This window comes from Candoia aspera, chromosome 4 (assembly GCF_035149785.1).
Source record: "Candoia aspera isolate rCanAsp1 chromosome 4, rCanAsp1.hap2, whole genome shotgun sequence".
Lineage (NCBI taxonomy): Eukaryota > Metazoa > Chordata > Lepidosauria > Squamata > Boidae > Candoia > Candoia aspera.
The window spans coordinates 73,612,422-73,636,521 of record NC_086156.1 but is presented as its reverse complement, the minus strand read 5'-3'; the positions used below and the strand labels follow the sequence as shown (position 1 = coordinate 73,636,521).

At 38.6% G+C, this 24,100-nt stretch overlaps 1 protein-coding gene across 1 annotated transcript in view; it reads left to right on the top strand.

Annotated features, from left to right (window-relative positions):
• The window catches only part of MYO1D (myosin ID), a 130,005-nt gene that overhangs the window by 82,257 nt on the left and 23,648 nt on the right, over positions 1-24,100 (top strand). The window lies entirely within an intron of this gene.

The following is a 24,100-nucleotide window of genomic DNA, read 5'->3' as shown; positions in this document are numbered from 1 at the left end:
CAGTCACCTTATTTTGACAGAAGTTCCCATAAATGTCTCTCTCCCTCCAAGCCAGTTGAAATACTGTAATAATACATTAAATAGTATATATCTATTTAACTAGGAAGAGCTGGTCATGCTCTTTCCTTTCAAGACAATAAAATACAGTTCAGCAAATGTTTAATAATTCTTAAGCTTCTGTGATAGCATTACTGCAGTAATTCCTAGAAGATGGTTACTGAAACCTTACCTACCTCTATGCATCTGATGAAGTGAGCTGTTGCTCACAAAAGTTTATGCCCCAGTAAATTTGTTAGTCATGAAGCGGCTACCAGATTTCATGTTTGTTTTGCTGCCAGAGACTAACAGGGCTCTTCCCTCCTTTTTTGCTGAGCTTAAGTAATTGTTTCATCCTCTTCCATTAAATATGGTCCTCAACAGCAGTATGGCTAACATGCCCCAGCCTCAAACGATTCCTTTTGAAATCTATTAAACAATTACATACTTCAGGATTAAAAGTGGAGGAAGATTAGTAGGGGGTGGTAGGGTTGGGTTTGGGTTTGGGTTTTTGTTTTTTTTTGGCATATTAATAACTGCAAGAGTTGCTCCTGGGGGGTATTACTCTTCATGTTTATGCTGCTCTTAGAGTGAATGGACTTAAATTTATTTATAATTGTGGTGAGCATGTATAGTCCTGAAGAAACAACTCTTGTTCTTCAGGACACCTCAACTCAAAAGAATGTCTGATATCTTATTGTCACAATTGTCAGTTAAGGATTTTGGAAGAACTGTTCCCTCCTGAAAAAGATATTGGTCATACAGCCAACCAAATGTTGGTAAATGATGATGGGGCACTGCCTACAGTTATAGCTAGCTTGAAGTTTCAAATGGTACAAATGGTACTCCTACCCCTGGAATGATTTAGATGTAAACTCTACAATAGTTTATTATGCTGTGAATAAAATGTCATAATGGTCAATATACTGGGGTTGGGTTTTGTGTATTTTGTTATGTGTGATAAGTGAGAGGGAGAGATTAATTTAAAGTTTCCCATTATATTCAAGAAACTGAGTTTTAAACTCAGTCCACTCACCACACTAAAATCTCAGTTTCCTTTCTTTCTTAGTAAATTGGAGTTAAATACTTCAGGGACTAGCTATCAAATAAATTTTATGTCTCACGTGAGTCTGCCTTGAAGTGTAGCTTTAATTCTCTTTAATTTCTCAGAAACCTGAATACTATCGAACAAGAATTTTCTGATAACTTAAAGCCTTGGGACATGAATGTAGCAGTGTTTAAAGACATTGTATCATCTGAGTCTGATAACAAATAATTTTCATAAAATGCCTTGAATATTCTTTTTAATTTCGGAAACCAGTAAAAATGACGTACTTAATATTTGTGTAGTAGTTGCAATATAGCTGTCCGTGCTCTATTTTCAGGTTGTTTGCATTGCACAGATGGTAATGCTCAACATATGGAACGTTTACGTATGTTCCTTCCAGCACTGCCATATATAAGATGTCAAAATGGGCTAGAGTAAGCATTCTGTGTTGTTTCGGCAGTTATCCTGTTTAAATATCTGATTTCATGTTGTTATCTTGGGTATCCCAAAAAGCTACCCTGAGTATAGGTCCTATTTCTGTTTGCTGCTCTGTATCATGTGTGCCTTGTCTAAATACTATCCTGGCTTGTTCATACCCGATATGTATTAAGGCATCATTAGCATTTCCAATGGGAAGAAAATTTATCAGCCCATACTAATAGTGCTAACCTAAATGGGTGAAACTCTAATTTCAGCCATGATTCAGTTATGTTAAGCCATTGATTTGTTTCAATTTTCTTGACACAGCCTCCAGCTGGAGCAGTGCATTAGCAATGCAACATGGGAGCTGAAATAATTTCCTTGAAATTATAATCTGTTAAGCATCCAATTTCTCAGGTTCAGTACAGGGCCCTAAATAAATGAAGTGCTGTAATACAATATTAAGATCCATTCAAGAGGACCTCTTGAGGTTCTGTCTTTTCTGTAATGCTCTTGAATTGTGGAATGTCCTTCCTTTAGACCTACCATTTTTAGAAAAGGAATTGAAGCACACCTTTTCCTCATAAGGGAGCTACATATATTTTCTCTTCCCTTTATCTGTTGCAATATTTCTTATATAGCAGCTTACTGGAGAGAGAGTTTTTCCCATTTGGTGTAAATGTCCATTGAATTCTATCAGTACCAGAAAGCTGTAGTTTCTCTCTATAAATGTGAGTTATATGAGCCCCAAGGACAGGTCATGTGGTTATTTCCCTCAGCTTCCTACTGGTCCAGGAGTTTTTGTGCATGTTCACAGACCCATAGTCTTGATTGTGATACCCATTCGCTAGTGGAAGCATTATGGGATTGTCAAAAGATCCATCTGGCCCAAGCAGCTGTCCTGGCATTTCATTCCATGCTTGCTTGGGAAATTACAGGCTTCGTTGTTCTCAGGCAGACTTTTAAAGTTTTGCTGCCACTGCTTTTGAAAGGAAGGGAAGGAAACTTAAGATCGTCTAATAACTTTAATCAGAAAGGGTTTTTTTTTCCCTCCCTCAACAAGTCTCTACTTTTTAGAAGAAACGTCTCAGAGTACAACAGCAATTTCTTGCTGTGGACAATGGCTTAGATCACACTACATTTGTGTGAGTCCATGTCTGTCAGTTTTGTTGTGCCTGTATGGTTGAGTTCGAACATTTCTGTAATTAAATGTAGTAATCTCTGCTAATGCATAATTTTTCAGATATGAACCACAAATATAAGAGTAGCTTTCTAATTAAGGTTCTACCACACACCAGAATGTCAGCGTGATCCCATCTAAATCAAACAGTTGTCATTCTTTGTAGATGGCACTATTTTCAATTATTGTTTGCAATATTCTCTGTTTTTAAAATAAAAACTCTGTCTAGGTTATGTTCAAATCAATAAATTAATGTTCAGTTTTCCATTTGTAAAAGCTTAGGTGCTTCATAAATTATTACTTTAAAATTAATGATTACATGCCTTTGAAAAAGCTGAATGTATCAGGATCCACAACAATCCCTGTTTTTTAAAGACAGTTTTGAAATTGATACATATTTCTAGACCAGTAGCTACAAAACTGTTATGTATATATTTTCATTCTGCAGTATTAATTCAGCATTAACACTAGGCATCAATATGGCTTTGCCATAAACCTGTTTGCTCCACCTATGAGAAGAAGCTTGTTAAAGTGTGCTTTACAAACTATAGATTGCTCCATCTGATGTTTCTTTACCATTTAGGCTACCCAAGGACTCTAGGCTATTCCAAGAGGAACATGTGAAGAAATGATTCACAGTTGGTTTTAGCTTCCTTCTTTAAAATGAATTATTTATTTTATTTATTTATTATTTAAATTTATATCACTGCCCATCTCCCCCAGTGGGGGACTCTGGGAAGTTTACAATAAAATAATGATAAAAACATGTCAACCTGAGTTACAGTCTAAAAATATAAATAGAATAATAAATACAAAATCCAAGCGGAGATGGAACCACAATCAATAAGGGATGCTATGGTACCAGCCACCCCCAGATGGAGCTGTCACCCTCCCCATCCCAGGCAAGGCGACAGAACCAGGTCTTCAATTTCTTCTGGAAGTCCAGGAATGAGGAGACTCGGGAGCAAGGAGACCCGTCTCAACTCCAGGGGCAAGATATTCTAAAGGGCGGGTGCCACTGCTGAGAAGGCTCACCTCCTGGACCCCACTAGATGAAATTCCGTTGCTGATGGGGTCCATAGCATGCCTTCCCTGCCTGACTGAGTGGGGCAGGTTGATGTTACGGGACTGAGACGGTCCTTCAGGTAACCTGGTCCCATGCCATGTAGGGCTTTAAAGGTAATAACCAACACCTTGAATTGGACCCAGAAGCAAACTGGTACCCAATGCAGCTCGCATAACAGCGGTGTCACATGGGCTGATTTTACAGCACCGATAACTGTCCATGCAGCCGTGTTCTGGACCAGCTGAAGCTTCTGAATACGATTCAAGGGTAGCCTCATGTAGAGCGCATTGCAATAGTCTATATGGGAGATGACAAGGGCACAAGTGACTGTTCGGAGGGCATCTCGGTCCAAGAATGGGCGTAGCTGGCGCAGATGTGCAAAGGCCCTCCTGGCTGCGACTTCCACCTGCTCTTTGAGCAGGAGTCACGAGTCCAGGAAGACCCCCAGGTTCTGCACTGGTTCCGAATGTGGAAGTGCCACCCCATTAGCTAAAGTTCTCAATACAATCAGTGCGGCAGATAAGTTTCTCTGAAAAAGGCCCTTTCTTACGATTGCAGTGTACAATCAGAAGACATTCTTAACAATAATTTCTCAGTATAAACAAGATTCAGTGAGGCCCTGCAGGTGTAGTCAACATCTCTATTCTCTGAGAACGGTATACTGTATGCATGCTATACTTGAAAGATAATGGACTAGATCAGTGATGGTGAACCTTTTGGGCTCGGTGTGTCAAAAATTCAGAAAATGCCTAACTTGACTCTGCTGGCACGTCACACACACACACACCTCTGAACAAAAGAGAAACAATTATTTACATATTTATTTATTTAAAAACACAATACAGTCCAATTTTGGGTGGCCAAAAGGGCAGAAATGGGAGGGGGAGATAGGTGGGGGGGAGTTGCAGTGCCTTTTGTTCAGTTTCTTTGGTAACTCAGGGAGAATTGTTGTTGGGTATTAGTGAATGCTGGCGTGTCATCCAAAACGTGGTGTGTCACCTTTGACACACTTGTCATAGGGTGGCCATCACTGGACTAGATATTAACTCTGCAGATGTTGTTAAACCTCGGTTCTCAGCCCAAACTAGAAAGGCCAGTAATGACAGAAGCTGGAAGCTGCCACAACAGCTTTTGAAGGACCACATGCTGTCCATCCATATCTTTCTATTACTGATTGATTCTCAGAGACTTGCAGGGGTACATTGCCTGCTGGATTCATATCAGAAGAGAACCTTGAAGTCACTTGAAGATGTAGAGCTCAAACTGCTAGATTTTTTAAAATAGTTGAACTACGCATACTCATATTTCTTTAAAAGCAGAGAGTTATTACTTGAAATTAAAAAATAGGGTGTAATTTAGTAACTGGCTGAAAAGTATTTATTCTGTCTCCTACATGTCATATAAATCTACTGCCCAAAGGCCTTGTTCCATCATTACTCTGATGAAGATATTCATTACTTGGATTTCAGCAGGTTTTTTAAGTGCTTCAGCTCTGGGAACTGTACAAGAAAATCACTGCCCTATTGCATCTATTATTTTTGTAAATCCAAATAAATTAAAGTAGGCAAAATGCTTGTTTTTTTGTGGTTCTCTTCAGAATCTGTTCATGAGGATCATGTAATTAAATCAATCCTCTTCAAATCCTGCTTAGGTTTTATAGCCAATTCTCCTATATGAGAAGTGTCAGGAGATACTGTCAAAGTGTTAATGATAGTCTTTTGCTTTTTCTTGCTGCTTGACCTGCCAGCTCTTTCACAGCATTCAGTGCAATGTGGCATGGCATGTTAAGAGTGTATTATTAAGCAAGAAACATTACAGTGTAGCTTCAGTTTCTTTCTCTTGTAAGAAATATGGTGGATTTTTCTTTACTGGGACAAAGATTTATCTACTGAATTTCACTGTTACATTGATCAGTACTTTGTGAAGTATGACAGATGCTCCTCTATCATCTACAGGGCTTAAAAACTTGCTTCTGAAATAGGATAATCTGTTCTTGTCCTTTTGGGGATTTGCAAGCAGTTATGACTACTGTAGATAGTTCAAAAAACCTGGAGAGGAGAAGCAGCTGTGATATATGAAAATATGTAAGAATGGATGTATATTGGAGACTTCTGCTACTCCTAAATTGCTGCACTGGTAGAATGATATACTTTTTGCTCCTGAGAAGCTACTTTAAAAAGTGTAATAGAGGGGCTAAAATGCAAGAGATGTGGATTGAATACCTTGCTGAAAATGTATTTATTTAAGCTCTAATCCTTCTTATTTAACAGATAGATAGTCAGTCAGTCAGTCATGGAAATCCCCTTTCCTCTTACTGGGAGAGTATCATTTTAATTGCTTACCACTTTTGAAAGTCAGGAAATCCAGGACAGCCTAATTACTCTGTAGGAAAACTTCTTCCTCTGTGTTTTGGAAAGTTAGAGGGACACTAAGGAAATGTCACACTTGTGACACATATAGAATTCCCCATTACAACGAAGTTCAGAAAGTGTTTTGACTAAACATTTCAGTGTCTAACCTAGGTGCCAAAGATTGACATATCCGAAACTATGATAACATGGTTTTTGTAAACTTCCACTCCCTTATTTATTAAAAATTGGTGAATGGGCCTGCCTAGGCAAGCCTATTTCCTCTACTCATGAAGTGGAAATTCCAGTTTTTTAACGACCAGCTGACTGTTCAAGAAACGTTGAGTAGTTCTGTGCAGATCCTCCAACCCCCAATTTCATGCTCTATTTTTATCCCCAAAGATAGGATCAATATTATCTAACCTTCAGTGTTGTATTCACTACATTTATAAATGGCAAGGTTCCAAAAAATAAAAAAAGCTCTTCTTGTGCTATTTAAAGCTATTACCAGCCAGCAAAGAAAGCAAAGACAACCCATAGCTTGCATGGGATATTTTGTTTAAAAACACATCAGTGAGGAATTTTTTGGTTGCTGCTGCTGCTTTATACTTCTCCTTGGGTTGCAGCTGATGTCTAGGACAAAGTAGTTTAATTTTAGCCCATGAAAATCATATTAGCATTAGCTTAGAGGGGAGTGTAGAACAGGGTTATCTATTCCTTTGTCACAAGACAGTGAGCAGTGCCTGGCAGACTCCCTCTGATGGAAAACCTAGATCATTTGCAGTTTAACAGACAGAAGAAACAAAAAGCTCATAGTGCAGCTCCCAACAAAAGGAAGAAAAGCTATACATTTATTATATGCAAGATCTGATTGATTGATATTCTGGCGGAATAGCTTTTACCATGCATGAACCTAATTTGGTTCTCTTGCTTCAATTATTTGAGGGTCTTTTCTCTGTGGATACATTTCCTACAATGTACATGTTTTCTAGTTACTGAACATATGATGTGGCTTGTAGAGGTAGGCCTGTTGAGTGCTGGGACTACTAAATAAATTAGCTATACTTTCTGGACAGATGACTCCATTATCTCAGTCACTTTAGTTCTCTGGTTTTAGTTTGGAATGAATGTGAAGAAAGGAAGCTGCTGGCTACATTTGAGTTGTCATACCATGAAATTAGCAGCAACATGTCTCTCAAAGTATGCTACAGTTATAGATCTCCTTCAATACATTGAAGCTTTCATTCCATTCTTCCTATTTTGAAGATGGTTGCCCCTGCCCCAAAATATCCCTAGTTTAATTAGAGATTAACATAGAAGTAGCTGGGAATCGAGCTATAAATTCTCTACCCTATTTTCATACAGCAGAGGCAAAGCATCTTGAAGTGGGTATCACCCGCCAATTTGCTCTGGAGGTAGGGTTTAGAATTTCTTTCTGAGTCTTCTCCATGAGTGAAGGAATATTCCCTTTCTCAGTTCCAGCCCTGCCTTTTCCTGAAGAGCATGCAGAGCTGTGAATTCCACAAGCCAGGACCATCTAAATCACCAGAACTTCTCTTTTTCATTGTTCTTTTTTCTTTCCACGTAGTTTGCTACAGATTCCACAGCCAACAAACTGACTGATAGCACCTCACTGTCTGTGGACACATCAGATTTCACCAATGGATGGGGCCAAACAAGGTGCTGGTCTCTAACAGAGCATCAACACACTAGAGCAAAAGGCATTTAGCTTGCAGAAAATTCCATGTTGAAATCTTGACATTTCCAATTAAAGGGTCTTGAGTAGCAGCAGTAGGGAAAACCCATGTTTGTGTCCATGGAAAATCATTGCTAGTAAAAATAGATTATGCTGGGCAAGGAAGTCTTGAGTGAGTGTAAACAACACCATGGAATGGCTTCACTAACTGTGAGAACCAGGTTGGGCAGTGGCACAATTACATTAGTGACAGATGCCCTGTGGGAACTGGCATTAATCTAGCCCTTGTTAATTTTCACTAGAGGAGCAATACTTGAAAGCAATTAAATGCTGAGCTGGTAACACTGTCAAAAGCCATTCAGATAATTTATACTTTTTAGCATAATGAGAGTTCCAGAAAGCATTCTGTGGATTTGTATAAGGGAGGAGGCAATGCCCTCATCGGCAACTGCCACTTCATCTCATTCCTCACCTTACTCTACACCAAATAAAGATTTTGAGACTGAGCTGCAGAGATCCTACTTGGATACTTGAATTATCATATGGAATTGTTAAACTGCTATAACAACGGACATCACCTTGGACATTTTAAAAATCCAAAATCCATGGCAGTAATATCTTGATTAGGCCACTTGAATATTTACAAAATAGTTACAAACTTTCAAGTTTTAAGAACTATTTGTTCAGGCAAGGCAGGAAACAGACAAAAAGGAGAGGAGAGATTGTGGCTGATCTTGGAGCTGTGCACCCAATTACATTGTTAGATACAGTGATGGAAGCCTATGGACATGCACATTGGGTGTTACCAGGTACAAATATGGTGCTGAACTATATCAGGGACTCTTCTGGAGCTTACTGGGAAAAAAGTAAGCACTTGTTTTGAAGTTCCCCATTTTTGAAAATATAAAAATTCTAGCTGTTAAAGAGAAATCTCTCTCCATCCTATACAAGAGCCATAGGACAGTTTGTTCACGTATTAAAGTTTGGCAGAACAGTTTCATTAGATTGCTATTGAATCAGTCTTTCTTGTGAAGAGAGCTTCTCCATGCTAATAAACCAGACTGAGAGCACAGTGTAATCTAATTACCTTTACTAGTGCTTGGTGCCAAAGTGTATCATCTTAACTTTGTATTTCAGTAGCATTGCAAATGACATTATCAATAAGAAGTATTGATTGTGGGGACTTTCTGATTCTCCAGTACCAAACAAAACGAAAGTGTCCTATGAAATACACTTTCCCATAATGCCATTAACACTGGGCTTGAAGAGAGAAACCTAGTTCTAGAATTTTCAGGACTATGCTCAAGGGTGGTCAGAGGACAAAAACTGTCCAGAAGAATAGTTACTTCCACAGATATTGTTGACTTGAGCCAAATGAACTGACAAACATCTAGCCTAGAGTCTCTCCCTTTCAGATCTCTGTTAATCATAAACCTTCTTGAGCTATCTTGGCCAAGTTGGCCTACAGACTGATTGTAAAGGGTAAAATAAGAGAAACCTGTATTGTAACCTGCCTTTAAAATACTGAGAAAATGCACTAGTCTGATCTAGTGGTTAAGGCATCAGGCTAGAAACCAGAAGACTATGAGTTCTAGTCCCACCTTAGGCATGAAAGCTGGCTGGGTGACTTTCTCTCAGCCCAACCCACCTCACAGGGTTATTGTGGGGAAAATAGGAGGAGGAAGGAGTTTTAGGTATGTTTGCTGCCTTGACGTATTTATAAAAATAATAAAGGCAGGATAAAAAATTGGGAAAAAATGACATCCTAGGCAAGATAATTAAGCAAAAGAGAAAATACAAGAGAAATGGAATATCCTGAGATAGCTGTATATGGTGATAGTGGTACCTAGTCAACACTTACCTGACCTTGGTTGATCTCAAAAAAAGTTAAGCAGGTTCAGATTTGATTAGTAGTTAGATGGGCTATAGATTAGACTGGAAGGTTTTAAAGAGTTGTGGAAGAAGACAATGGCAAACCACCCCCTTATTGTTGCCAAGAAAACAACACTGACATGTCCATATCATCACAAGGAATCAAGCTCAATGTGAGAGAGATTTTACCTTTATCTAGTACTATGTTTTAAGGAATTAGCACTTTGTAACTTATGCTAGATGCAGCCAGAGATTGCCAAGAATTGTATGGCTTGTGAAGTTAAGAATAATTAAGTAACTGCTGGAAATAGCTCAGTGCTTGAACATACAGCTGAATTAAGTTTTGCACACAGAATAATTTATCCTTTCCAAGTCTGTCAATATTGGTACATAGTAGAGAAAGGATATCAGAAATAGCTATTGTGCTGCAGTGGACTAGGGCTTTCCTGTCTGCCCTTTTAAGAGAGTGTCATCCCCTGTCCTGTGGACCAGCTACACCAATTCTTGTTGACCGTTGGATGTGGATGAAGAGCATTCACCTTTAAAATTAAATGGAGCAGGTAAATGAATTAAAAAGTGCTCCTCTACCTCACTGTACCGTGATTGGTTGTTTTAAGATGTTTAATATATAAATTCATCTGGTTTGGCTTTAAAGCTCAGAGAATTAAACAAACCTCAAGGACCTGGATACATGTTGTAATGGAGCTCTTATGTACTGTGAACTGAACTTGTGAAATGCTTTTCAGAAGGTTGGCCATCATCAAATTGTCTTTTGGCTCCTCACAAGCTGCAGAGCAGAGCTCTCTGCTGTGAGAACTGTGGTTGAACTCTGTGCTCCCAAATGTGGTGCTGTGTTTTCCAATGTGCATGTTATATGTACAATATATGACTCTTCAAATAAATATAGGAACTTGAACTTGCTGACAACCTGTCTGAGCATCTGTTTCAAAGCAGCAGTAAGGCAAACACGGCGGATTCTTTAAAGCAGGGATGGCCTATGCTTGGCCATCAAGTTCCCTTTTTGCAGTCCTCAAAGCTCTCTCTGATCATGACTGTTAAAAACGATTTATGTTTCCTGCCAGTTAGAAGTGAAAACAGGTTACAATTGTAGCATAAGCTCTAAAATAGATGTATTACATGTAAAAAGCAAAGACTTCCCCAAAATTCCTCTAAAGTACCCACATATGTGAAATAGTCCCATTCATTCTGTTCCCTCCAGCCTCCCAAAATGTTAAACACAGCTCTTGACCTCCAACAAGTGTCCGCTTCCGCTTTAGAATAATACAGTTGACAGACACTCTGCATTTGTGACCCAGATATACTCTTTCTTGGCAAAAATGCTTCAGTTGTTTTTTTTTAATAGGACAGCTGTGTCTGGATTACTTGTAGCCCATGAAGTCATTTTATTTGTGCTTGGTGGCCCTGTAAAATTTCATACTGACCTAGATAACAGATTTTTGCCCATTCTTCCACTTGTAACAAAAAGAATTGTGCATATGGAGTGAATATATGGCACTATATTCCAGCAGCTCTTAAGCTCTTCCAGGTGAAGTCATTAGCCCAGCTCCTTTATGGGTCCTGCGTTGGTGCTCCGACTTGAAGCGTTACACCTCTGGAAAGAGTGCAGTCCAAATTTATTGGAGCAGTACTCCAAATGCCCAAATGTGTGACAAACGCTCAACTTCGATTGGAAGTCGGCATGATAAAAGTCGAGGCAAGAGTGCGTCTAGCCTCCCTGAACCTTTGGCTAAAACTCAAGCATTATCCCCAAAGTTTGGCACCACTCATTTTTCAAGATTACTTCCAATCCTCTTGGTTAAAGGACATTGAATTTAGCCTCACAAAGCTAAGATTTTCTACAGATTCAATTCTTAGGATGGATTACAAACAGGCAAAATTGACCCTGAAGCAAAGGATAAAGGATATAGAGAGACAAATGGACTTACAGAAGGCCCCTCATTTCCTATCTTCAGAGCATAATAAATATATTGTCAGTACTGCTAACTACCTTTCTCAACTTGAAATTCCTAGCCAGCGGAAAGCTTTCTCCCTAGCTCGAAGCCATGCACTCCCTTCTACAGTCTTGGAAGGCAGGTACAAAAAAATCCCAATAGCTGCAAGGCGGTGCCCTTGTAACAATGGAGAGATAGAAACTACAGACCATGTGCTTCTCCGTTGTCCTTTTTATAAAGAGCTCAGGAGTAAACTAATATTACCTTTGATTAGTAAATGCCCTAGATGGAAAGATATAGATTGTATGCAAATGTTACTTATAGATGAATATCCAACTGTCACAGCGCAAGTAGCCAGATTCTGCGCAGCTGCTATGAAGATACGTCAGATTACGATTGGAAAAATGTAGTAATGTATCCCTTGTAATAACTTTGTGGTCTATATAACACATTTTATATATGATATTTTACTCTTTTTATCACTCCTTTTATAGGGGACGCGGTGGCGCTGCGGGTTAAACCGCTGAGCTGTCGATCGGAAGGTCGGCGGTTCGAAACCGCGCGGCGGGGTGAGCTCCCGTTGTTAATCCCAGCTCCTGCTCACCTAGCAGTTCGAAAACATGCAAATGTGAGTAGATCAATAGGTACCGCTTCGGCGGGAAGGTAACGGCGTTCCGAGTCGTCATGCTGGCCACATGACCCGGAAGTGTCTATGACAACGCCGGCTCCAAGGCTTAGAAACGGAGATGAGCACCGCCCCCTAGAGTCGGATTCGACTGGACTTTACGTCAAGGGAAACCTTTACCTTTACCTTTACCTATCACTCCTTTTAATATTTTACATATATTTTTACAGACACTTATACCTGATAGAATATTAGTCATGATAATGCAAATTAATAAGATTGTTTTTAAACTTGATTAAGGGGCTCACTTACATTGTGATCCAAACGTATTTTAACACCTAATTGGAACTTGTAAACTCAAATTTAAAATTATTTTAATTTAGATGGCTCATATTTAATGGCTAATGTGCATATTTTTATAGAATTGTATCTTGTACTGGTCAGTGACTGTAATAAAATCAATTGAATTGAATTGAATTGAGTGATTTAATGATTAATGTTAGGAGAGTTTTTTTGTTTATATATTATCTATCAAAGCTTGGGGGGAAGGGGTTGCAAAAGATAATTTCAAAAATAGAATTGCTTCCTGAATTGACTGGCATTGAAAATATAGAAAATGATGTAGCCTATTCCATTTGATAAAATGTTCTGAGTTTTTAATTTTTTCCCCTAAACAGTTCAAGTCAATCTGTTCCTTCTATTTATTCTTTTTTTAAAAAATGGAGGAAATGGGTTATTTGGATTAAATTAAAGGTCCCGTTCTGTTTCCAGAGACCAGTACTTCGTCTGATAACAATTATACTTTGCTGCAAAGGCAGTTTTACCTTTCTTTAAGCTAGAGGTCAATCACTGATGTACTGTAGGCGAGGTATCACACTATTGCATAGATAATGAATTAATTGTTACAGACCTTATAGAAATGAGATGCAGTCAAGTGTCTAGACTGGTACATTTAAGGAAGTTTATGAGTGATTCACATGTTGTGCACTAAAAACTGCTGAGCAGCTGTGTCATTTAGTATTGTGGGTATGCTTCTTCTCTGGGAGCCAGTTGCCAGATGACATTGATAATACCACAGGCCAAAGGGTCTGTGGGCGGTTTCATGTTAATCAGAAACTATGTATCTCTACGGTAGAGTACGCAGTTCATTTTAAAGTGGGAATGGGGAATGCTTTTATCTGAAACCCTGGAATGTTATGCTTGTTTACAGATTATAGATAATTTTGATACCTATTAATCAATATCTGCTGCTGCATAGAGAGCTTCCTATATATGTTTCCCGGTTCTTATTGTAATGCAAAACTAATATTGGAAATTTAGCAAAGGAATAATCATTATTCAGTCATCTCTGTTGTTTGCATGCTTTGGTTGCACAGCTCATTACTGTATTATCTACTTCCTCCAGTATTTAAACTGATTACCCTGTATGCTGGTGAGCGTTGCTTGGAAAATAGGGGACAGTAGAAATGTGATTCTAATCAGTGAATCACAGCCTATATAAACATTCTTGATAAAGGGAAAGGAATACGGATTTAGAATATTATCTAGTACCGGAGCATGTGAATTTGAAATCAACAATCAATGCAAATCAAAAGCAGTAAGAAATTCTTTCTGTGACTTGCAAAATGAACTCTGTGCAAAACACTTTTGAAATGTGAGAAGAGTGCTCATTCCCAGTGTTAAGATATCTGACCCAAATTAAGGCTAGGGCCTTCTGAAGTTCCTTTAGGCTATCTCCTGATCATGAAATTATTCCACACTGGTGCCTCTAATTGCCATGTCAAGCTTTAGCCTTGAGAGTCAGAGCCAGTATTCTTACAGTTGCATTGCACATACGTTGTGATTTACATAAATCAGAAGGTAATAGACCCTGCCTGATTTCATCTGGGGTAGGGATAGAAATATATGGGCTGCATTTACACCATTGGATCTGGTAGTACACAATCAAGCGAACTAAGTCAAAAGAATACCAGTCTTTTCTAGTATCCCATTAGCTCTGCGAAGTATTGACTAGTCTTCATTACATTGACCATTTCCCCATTGATGTCATGAGGTGTCATAGTAGCAACGTACCTTCTACCTGATTTAATGGAAGAAGAGCCTTATGGGAGTCACTGTTCTGCAAGTTGGATTCCATGTGACTAGGTTAACATTTAAATAATACAGCCACGTAATTAGTGATAAGAATTTTTCTCACAGCTTCAGCATCTCTCTGACCTGATGCTTGAGGGCGAATTCCTTAGCCAAGATTTACACATTATGGAGTCATTTATGATCGCTCAGGGAAGGAATCTTCTATATGTCTAGATCAGTCTTTCCCATCAAATGTCTCTATATGTATTGGACTGTAAACTTCATTGTCCCAAATGGAGATTGTTAGGGCTGTAGAATAATGTACCTGGAGGATTGGGGAAGGCTAGTTTAGGATAAGGCTTAAAGAGCCCCTGTAAAGTGATAATTTGGGGGTGATGATGGTTTTTTTATCTGTATTTATATGTTGTCTTTGAATAGTTCACAGTAAAGGTAAAGGTTTCCCTTGACATTAAGTCCAGTCGTGTCTGACTCTAGGGGGCGGTGCTCATCTCCGTTTCAAAGCCGAAGAGCCGGCGTTTGTCCGTAGACACTTCCGTGGTCATGTGGCTGGCATGACTACACGGAACGCCATTACCTGCCCGCCGAAGCGGTACCTATTAATCTACTCACATTTGCATGTTTTCAAACTGCTAGGTTGGCAGGAGCTGGGACTAGCAACGGGAGCTCACCCCGTCACACGGATTTGAACCGCCAACCTTCCGATTGGCAAGCTCAGCAGCTCAGCGGTTTAATTAATAAATTAAATTGGATACTGCCTCACTAGTGACTTCAGTTGGTTCACAAGTAAACAAAATTAAAAGGAATAAAACAATATAATAGTCTACTATTATAGGCTATAATAGTAGACTATTATAGATCAAGAATAAAAGATCAAGGAATAACAGACGACAACCAGATAGGAGCAAAAACAAACCCACACTACCTAAAGGGGCTGTCAGTCACCCTCATCAAAGATCTTCAGGGCCCTTCACCAGCAGTGTGTGACAGGGTGAATTAAATAAATATAAAATATCTTTTTAAAAATAACTTCATTAGATTTTTTAAAATAAAGAGAGAAAAACTAACAAGAACTGATAATTAAGAGAGAATGGAGGAGAAAAAAAAATGAAAAAGAAAAGTCAAAAGTGCAGAAAGAAAAAGAAATACAAAAAAATGACTTCTGACTTTCTTTTACAACAGATATAAGTATAAATGTACATTAATCTCTTACTCTAAGTTAACTTTCATTTTTTCTATTGTCTATTATTTTCTATTGTCTACTATTAGTTCCCATCATCAAATCCATATATATATATAGGTTTCCCCTGCACAGTTGTGTCTGACTCTAGGGGGCGGTGCTCATCTCCATTTCTTAGCCGAAGAGCCAGCACTGCCCAAAGACACTTCTGCGGTCACATGGCGGGCATGACAGGCACGGAATGCTGTTATCATCCCACCGAAGCAGTGCCTATTTATCTACTCGCATTTGCATGCTTTCAAATTGCTAGGTTGGCAAGAGCTGGGGCGAGTGCAGGAGCTCACTCGGTCACACAGCACTCGGGTCTTGAACCGCCAAACTTGCAACCTTCTGATTGACAAACCTGGTGTCTTAACCACTGAGCCATCGCACTATATATGTGTGTGTGTGTGTGGATGGATGGGTAGGTAGGTAGGTAGGTAGGTAGGTTTCAATTTTTTATATTCAACACAAAAAGTCCAGAAGGGGCTTCCAATCCACATTAAAATTAATGTCTTTTCTCTAATCAAAGTTGTCCATTTCACCATCTCAGCCAGCTCCATCAACTTCACCATCCATTCTTCCACTGTAGGTAATGTCAAATCTTTCCATTGTTGTGCATATTAAAGTCTCGTCATTGTTACCATACATGGAAACAAAGTTCCACAAGTTTTTTCCAACTGTTTGTCCATCAGTCTCAAAAGAAATATCTCCAGTTTCAATTGTATATTAGTCTTTAAAATCTTCTCAATTGATGTATGTTTTTGAGAACAATTTTTTTAGCTTTTTTACGTATCCATCAGGCATGATAAGTCCCTCTTGTTGTTCACATTTCCAACATTCGTTCGAAATACCTTTATTCATTTTAGACAATCTTTCTGGTCACAAGTCCCAAAGATACATCATTTTAAGATTATAACTTCAATCTTTTCATCCATATATTCTCCCGTTTCTCCATTTGTATATTATACCCAATTTTTAGTCCATTTTATCATACATTCTTTCATTTGTTCACCTTCTGTTTCAAATTTCAATAAAAGTTTATACATTTTGGCAATAACATGTTCATCATTTGTACATACTGTAGCTCTATCTCAAATTCAGTCTTACCATGTTCAACACCAAAAGTCCTTTTATCTACTTTGAATCTTTCTAGTAATTGTACATAAGAATAAATAAATATAAAATATCTTGACATATCTCCCCAGCATTTCCTAGTTACTTGTTTGGTGGGAAGAGAAGAGCCTTGTCTGTTCTCTTTTCTTTCTGAGGTCACAGAAAAGTGTTTTTGTTGGTAAAATGGAAACTGTGTAGTTGCCTTTAACAGGAAGCTTCTTAATTAAGAAGCTTTGTATTCAGTGGTTACAAACTCATATGCTGAGTTGAAAAGGAGGGTGACAGAGAGAGAGAGAAAAGCTTTTCAACAGCACCCTAGAAAGAAGCTCTAGTGATTCCTTAGCACCCAAGCAGGATCAGTTGGTTTCCTTCAAACATGGCCCTGACATGTCAATTAAATGCTCACGTGTCTGCTGCAGTGTTTAAGAAAGGAAAGGAAAATAATAAGGACACTCCTGCATAAATTGTAGAGTGGAACTAGGGCATCAGAGTGCCCCAAAACTGCCCTAGATATTTTGTGGCATTGTTGACTTGGCAAAGGGAAAAGTGCTGAACAAAAATATGATTTCTGCCTGGTGGTAATTACTACCTTTTCTAGGATACTCCTTGCCTTTTATAAGTGAAGAGATTTTTTTTTTCTTAAGCAATAGTAACTGCAAGCACACTTCATTATATTTTGCTGCTCTGAGTAAGACAGCCCAGGCCACTTACCAGGGTCAGAAGAATTTGATGGAGTCTTTTGGAAGCTATCAAATTAAATAATTTATGACAGCCAAAAGGCCAGAAGAACAGCAGGATAAAACCTGCAAAGTTACATATATTTCACATCAGCTTATATGTAATAAGATATGTAACAAAGAATAACAGTATAACAATATAAGGTAAAGAATACAATAATGGTAAATTAAAGTAACATAAAATACAAGTAAGTAGATGAAAGTCAAAATTTTCAACTATGGAGAGCTATGTAGGGTGGCTACCATGTTGGTAAATACAGAAAGAACCCTTCTCTGGAACAACTTGACTCTCCAGGGTGTTCTAGAAGTTCATAAAAGCTTTGGGACTTGAGTGTTGTAGAACTTCCAGTGCCAGAAATGTTATATGTATTACATGTATTACAGTTTTCCAGCAATTTTTTATTGGCATTTCTTTTATGTTACTGTTGCTATTGTGTTGACTGTGGCTCTTGCTTTTATACACTGCTTAGAGTAGCCTTGAATGAAACTGGAAAAATCCTCATTTTTTTCCTAGATTTTGATCCTGTACAAATATAACGTTTAACTAGGTTAATACAAATTATGGTTTATGATAATATATCAGGAAAGCACATGGCTAAGTATTACATTTACAATTTACGATTAGGTGACAGCTAGGAATTTACTATATGGTCTGAGAGCTGGTTTGTAGTAGCTGAGGACCGTATATTACCTCTTTTTCTATTTTAAGTGTCTCAAAAGAGAAGGGGGTATCCAAGAAGGACATTTCAAGAATATGATAGAATAAGTTTCTGAAGAAAGTGACTCAGGCAGTTGAAGAAGGGAAATACTTTTATGTTGGTTTTAAACTAGAGTTACTTAAGGATGAGGGTGACCTAGTTCCCCCCTCCCCAAGGCAGGGTGACAGCCTGGGCTGCAGAACCCCATTTTCAGTTTTTAACACCTCAAGATTACAATATCTGGTGATAAAATGGGCAAATTTCAGTGATGTGACTTTGGTGCATCTTTTGAGTTTGGGAAGATTTTATTGGTGGTAACAGTTGGCCTTCTGGAGGCTTCTCGTTCTCATTCTCAAAACTTCAAAAGAGGTTCAAGATAGGGGGTGTTGATACTGATTTGCCCCCAGCACCTTCTCTTCCTATCCTTAAAACAAAAGCAGAAAAATGACAATAAAAGGGTTGCACAGTTTCCACCATAACCCTTCCAGCAACATCACTGTGTGACTAGATGGCTTCCTCTGCCCCTTCAGAAGATTACAAGGCCGAGTTGAGACCTTGACCCATCAGGAGTCCTGGCCAACAATGATGACATAAAACATAAATGTTGTATTTTTCTAACATTCTCTGAGAATTTATCAGGCCTTCCTCATTAATATGATTGAGGCCTCTACCTCTAGAAATGCCAATAATCTGGCAGAGACCAATGACAATTTCTTACATCACCATCTCCACCCTATGAGGGCTAGATGCTTGATTTCTGTTGAAACAAGAATTGAACTTCTCATTAGTCATCACTTGTCTGTTACTGTTCCCTGGCTGCATAAACATCTAAAAGTGTCACTGTCTCAGTGGCTACACCCTCCTGTTGTTTTGAGGCTGAGTTTGCTAGATTGTTGTTACTTCGATTCAGGAAATGATAGCTTAGTGGAAAGTGAAACTTCCAGACTATCAGCTTTTATGTGAAAGCTTCAGATCAACCCTTTGTGGAGATAGAAACTATGTGGGTGAGTGTTAACAGCAGGAGAGCTATGAATTTCTAAGGCTTTAGAATATCAGGATTTCATGAAGTATAGACATTTTTTTTTTAATCTGTTCAATCATGTCCGATTCTTGGAGACTGCCTGGACAAGTTCCTGCAGTTTTCTTGGCAAGGTTTTTCAGAAGTGGTTTACCATTGCCTCCTTCCCAGGGCTGAGAGAAAGTGACTGGCCCAAGGTCACCCAGCTGGCTTTGTGCCCAAGGCAGGACTAGAACTCTCAGTCTCCCAGTTTCTAGCCCACTGCCTTAACCACTACACCAAACTGGGTCTCAGAAAATAATAAATTCTCATACAATTGATCTGTGGGAAATATTTTCTTATTTGGAGACAAAATTGTATATGAATAGGAGAAGAGATACAAACTCTGTAAACATATTTTCTTTAAACTGTCATTAAAAATTTTATTTTATGAAACATAGTAGAAATAAGGACAAAAACCAAACTGTATTGCTGTTGGTGAAAACCATTGATCACTAAGGTAGTGGATGTAATGAATACCAGATTAGAAAAGACTGCTGCTTAAAGATTTTTGGCTTTTCATGCTTTATAATGGTAGTTGAATAAATTTTCCATAATCCATATTTGATAATATTATTAGGGATAATCAAAATGGCATTAAAAATACACATTTATAAGCTCTCCAAAACCCATGGTACAGAATGTAGGAAATGAAGAAAAAACTTAATCCATAATATTTATGTGTTTTTATATGTATATTCCCACCGTTCCTTCAGGTGCTCAAGTTGGAATACTTCCATTTTTCTCCCTAACCATTCAGTGAGGTAGGTTAGGCTGAGAGAGCACAACTGGCCCAAGTAATCCAGTGACCTTCAGTGACTGAGGGTGGACTTGAACCTGCATCTCTGTGGTGTCAGTCCAACACCTTAACCTCTACACCATAACTTGGTGAGAGAGGGGGGGGGCGTATATGTATACATATATCTATACAGGTGGTCCTCACTTAATGACTGCCTCACTTAATGACCACAATTGGGACTGGCAACTCATTGGTAAGTGAAGTGGTCATTAAGTGAAACATCACATGACCACACCAGACTTATGTCAGTTCTGCTGTGGTCATTAAGTGAATCACCTGCGGTCATTAAGCACGATATCACATGATCATGACTTGCAACTTAATACTGGACTCTCAATTGACTTTGCTTGTCGGAAGCTGGCTGTGAAACTCACAAATGGCAATCATGTGACCGTGAGACACTGCAACCGTCGTAAATACGTACGATTTATGCATTCATAACCCTGAAACATGACCATGTGACTGCAGGGACACTGCGACAGTCGTAAGATCGAGGACCAATCGTAAAGCTACTTTTTCAGAGCCATTGTAAGTTTGAATGGTTGCTAAACAGGGCAGTTGTTAACTGAGGACTACCTGTACATATATATAAATAAGAAAGTGGAAGAGGGGATCTTAATTCCCATATCAGATTTGTGGCCTTGCAGTTCACTAAAACTGAATGCTAGTAAGCTTTAAATATTCAGTATGACATTATATGAAACCTTCAAGATGAAAAAATTGTAAGAAAAAAATTTACCTCCTCCTATGCTTTCTTATTGGCTCATTCCCTCTCCTAGAGAAGGGTTTGGTAATAAGCCAGGATGGGGGAGGGAATGCAAAGAATGGAGGAAGTCAGTTAAAATAATCACACGATATTATTAATTTGTGGGCGTTGAGTCCAAATAGGTTTTCCCTTGGTAGGAGGACTCTTATGATAGTGGAAGATCCTGCAGTTCTTTGGGGGATGGGGAAGATGTTTTCAGCTTGATAGTAATTACAGGTCCAGTGCAGAAGGAAGATCTCTAAGCAAGAGTGCCAGTTTCCATAGCAACAACATCAGTAGCTGAATGACTTTCTATCACACTAAGCTGGTGATTTAATGAGTTCATTACTGAATTCTAATGGAAAACATGAAAGCCTGGCTGAGCCATTGCTGGTGCAGCTTCTGAGACACTGCTGTGTGTGTACATGAGAAAAGAGAGAACTGCGTACAAATACTGTCATGTTTGAAACAAGCTTTACTATAGCAGAAGCAAAAGGATAGGTCAGCCATCACACAGGTCCTCACTATGTAGTAATTAGTGTTATAAATACGCAGTAGCTTATAAGAAAAATCAGACTGGTCTGGCATGGTAAAAGCTTTAAAGGAGGGGGGTCTTTTAGAGAAGTATGCAGAGTTGCTTGGGTAACCAGTGCTTGATAGTGCCCCCAAAGGATGGGAAAATCCCTTTGTGTCTCCTGCTGCAGTGAGTAACTGTGCAGCTGATGACATAGAGATTGAAAACAAAAATATGGAAAAAATACAGTAACAACAAAACCTCAAAATGGCCCCCTTCTTAGGCTTCTTTTTGGCAAGGCTCAGGGGAGAGTCTCTGTAACAAAGCAATCTGCGGGAAAGATTTGCTGCAATAGTAATAATTGGGGGATTCCTCCACAAAGTCTCCCTTCTTTGTCAGAGATCTTCAAAAAGCATTAGTCATGATAGGCTCTCAGTGATGAATCTGCTAACCAGAATTAGCTAGGTGAGATCTATGCAGACAGAAGCATGCAGGAAGTAAGCATGCTTATTTTATTATTGTATATTTAAATTTGTATGTGTCTATTAATGGCTATATTACTGGTATTTTTAAAAAATACCTTAATTTAATTTTAAATTTTAACCTCTCAAATTTCCATTCTGTAAAAAATTTGCTTAGCCCCTAAACAGAATTGTAGTAATTATGTAGTCTGGCAACCATACATCCCAGCCCAGCTCACCAAATTTGGTCCTCCTCATAAAACATTTGCTCTGGAGCTGCAATACTTCATTCACAGTTTTTATAAGTCACCAAGACAATATTAAAAGTTTTCTAGATCCCTTTTTGGTCCTTTTTTCAGACCTGATTTGTGATTCCCCTCCTCTCCCCTCTCCACCTGCAAATTTCAAATCACCTGCAGTGGCAGAACATCCAGATTAGGCTGGCAAAGCACAGTTGAAACGCCTGGAGGTGGATAGTGTACAACACCTCTTTCCCTAACTTTAATTTACCTTTTGTAATAGGAAAAGAACGGTTGTTCTTTGATGTGCAGCCCAATATTGTGGAGGAAGTGAGGGAAAGAGAGAAAAGAGAAGCTCACATTCCTTGAGCCTAACTACAAAAGAGGATTCAACTTTCAGTTACTGAAAGTAGCAAAAGCAACAGTATCCGTCGCCTCTCCTCCTCAGTTAGGATGCCAGAATTCTTGATCAGAGAACCTATGGCTGGAGCCTGGCTATTACAGACATTTGGTTGACTGCAGTATAGTCCCTCCCTCTGAGCCCTAGGAGGCAGGCAAGGGCAAACCACTTTTGAAGAAACCTGGCTGAGAAAACTGCAGGGACTTGTCCAGGCAGTCGACAAGAGTCAAAAACAGACTCAAAGGAACATAGACATATTCATAGACATATTCTTTTGTTCAGAATTGTGGCTTGAAAATGCTTTTCTGCCAGTAAAAGGGAAATATAGCAGATAGTTTAACTGCATTCAGTTTAGCATGGTATTATAATATAGTATAATAATTCAGTATATATATGTGTGTGTGTGTGTGTGTCAGCGTGTACACAAAAATACTGTTATCTGTCCATAATTGCCTAGAAAGTTGAAAGCAATATTCATTTTGCTTATCTCCAGTGAAATATCTTTTTGTGTTGTTTTTCAGTTGTTCTTCATGCAAATGATTTTGATTCCCAATATTGTATTGCTGCTTGATTGATATCCCTATTCTGAAATTAACTTAAACATCCAGGATCCTAGAAAAGGAGCTGGGCCTTCTGAACAAGGGTTAAATGGGTTATAAGGGAAATGCAATCTCTTTTCTGATAACAGGTAGAACTTCTTGTATATGGTACTGGATTAGTGAAAAGATATAAGGGGATTTAATTATCTGTATGAAATGGATCTAGATTATACTTTGAAGAATAGATTCAGAATGTGTAATTTGGTTCCTTTCATTTTGCAAGTTGCATCTTGTGCTCTTGTATTGATAAATTCTTGGAAGTTTTGAAACTTAGACACATTCACTGTCTGGAATTCTGTTTCATCCTCTTGAGTTGGATATGCTACTAAGCCACAGAACTATGGTACTTACGAAGTAGGGCACCCCTCCCCACCATTTCTTGGTTGCAATAATTATTGCTACAAAGAAGAATATCAACATTACAAGAAGTTACACATTTTCATTCTGCTATTTTCACTTTGCAAGATACAGTTTTGAGGATTGCTGTTCAGATAGGGCACCATTGTAGCTTGCACTACACTAAACAGGTTGATAGTCTTTTTGGCTGTATAAAATATCTGTAATTTACTTTTTATACATTGTGAAGTTTTGTATTTTCGTATTTTCCTTCTCCCTCCCCCCAGAAACCCGGTAAACCACATACCTGTTCTCTTGCATATACTCAGGATATGAGCGAAAAATAGAATATAAAGTTAATTTTGTCTGTTTGCAAAATTGCAGAGCTTCTGTAAATAGTTTTCTATGGTAATTCTTTTTCAGATTGTGGTCTAAGTATTTGAGCCAAGATAGCTTAGGTAGGGCTGCAGTTTATCTCCAGTAGTTGCTCATATCTCAAAAGATAAAACTTTTGATATTCTTTGATTGATCTATTTGCCATAGTCTCATGGCAGCTTATAATGTTTTGCCATACCTGAACTTTTCCAGGAAAGAAGTACCTGCTAATTAGAATGTGTCCTATCATCTTGCTACATCAGGAGTTCACACATCTGCATTCTGAACTTGTCATGATTTATAACAACGGAAGACTGTGCGTTCTAGTCCTGCCTTCGGCATAAAACCAGCTGGGTGACCTTGGGCTCTCTCTCAGCCCTGGGAAGCAGGCAATGGCAAACCACTTCCAAAAAACCTTGCCAAGAAAACTTCAGGGACTTGTCCAGGCAGTTGCCAGGAGTCAAAGGTGCA